Source organism: Pinus tabuliformis, chromosome 1_2 (genome assembly GCF_031772625.1).
Source record: "Pinus tabuliformis cultivar Carrire ecotype Pingquan chromosome 1_2, CPIR1, whole genome shotgun sequence".
Taxonomy (NCBI): Eukaryota; Viridiplantae; Streptophyta; class Pinopsida; order Pinales; family Pinaceae; genus Pinus; species Pinus tabuliformis.
Genome location: NC_142298.1, coordinates 323,797,442 through 323,798,299, shown reverse-complemented (window position 1 = coordinate 323,798,299; position 858 = coordinate 323,797,442). Strand labels below are relative to the sequence as shown.

The window sequence follows — 858 nt, the reverse complement described above, 5'->3', positions numbered from 1 at the left end:
GTGCATTGCTGGTTCCAGAGGTGAGAGAAAGAGGATATTTAACCAAGGAAACTAATGAGGCGGCTCAGTGCGGATGGTAAGAATATTAAAAACATGAACTTATTTATTGGGTATAAATTTGATGATACATGGCATGCTTATTTAAATAAATTAGAAGTATTATGTGAGAGGGAATATAAGTGATTTATACCACATGCAAGAATGAGTAAAATGAGAGGAGAGGGGGAGTAGTAGAAAAGGGAGGGAGAGGGGACGCAGAAAGCATACCTTTTTCGGCCTTTTGGCTAAGATCAAGTGTAGTATCTGTCCTTATCAGTTTAATATCTGATACGTGGTTCATAGAACCACATGATATTAAATGTATTTTTCTAGGGGGAGGGCCCACTCACAATAGCTTGCTATTGGGGCTCTCGGGCGTCGCTTGTGCGTTGCACTACAGCACCAGCCTGGCGCACCCCAACGACACCAACACAAAATAATATATATATATATATATTAGGCATGATAAATTGAATTGTTGTTTGTTTAATCGGTGAAGAGAAGTTAAGTTACGGTGCTCTGAGCGTTTGTTTGGAGGGTTTGTCGTTTGGTTTAAATCGTTGTTACTTCCTGTTCCTTTCTGCCCTGAATTTAAATCAACTCCTCGCCTTGCTTTTTATCGGCTTTCGATTATCAATTATCTATGGCGCCGTGAAGCGAATTCTTCTCTGCGCCCTGAAGTTGTCATTATGGGTTTCTAGTGTGAATTTGATTGATTTCTGTCAGCAATTTCAACGTTCCAGTGTGAATTTGAATTTGATTTTGATTGATTTCTATCAGCAATTTCAACGTTCCAGTGTGAATTTGAATTTGATTGAT

General features: G+C 39.0%; 1 non-coding gene across 1 annotated transcript; it reads left to right on the top strand.

The window, feature by feature from the left end:
* Nucleotides 1-263: 263 nt before the first annotated feature.
* Nucleotides 264-460, top strand: LOC149205686 (U2 spliceosomal RNA). Its single transcript, XR_016253140.1, has one exon. It is a non-coding gene; the product is annotated as a U2 spliceosomal RNA (small nuclear RNA).
* The last annotated feature ends 398 nt before the right edge of the window (nucleotides 461-858 follow it).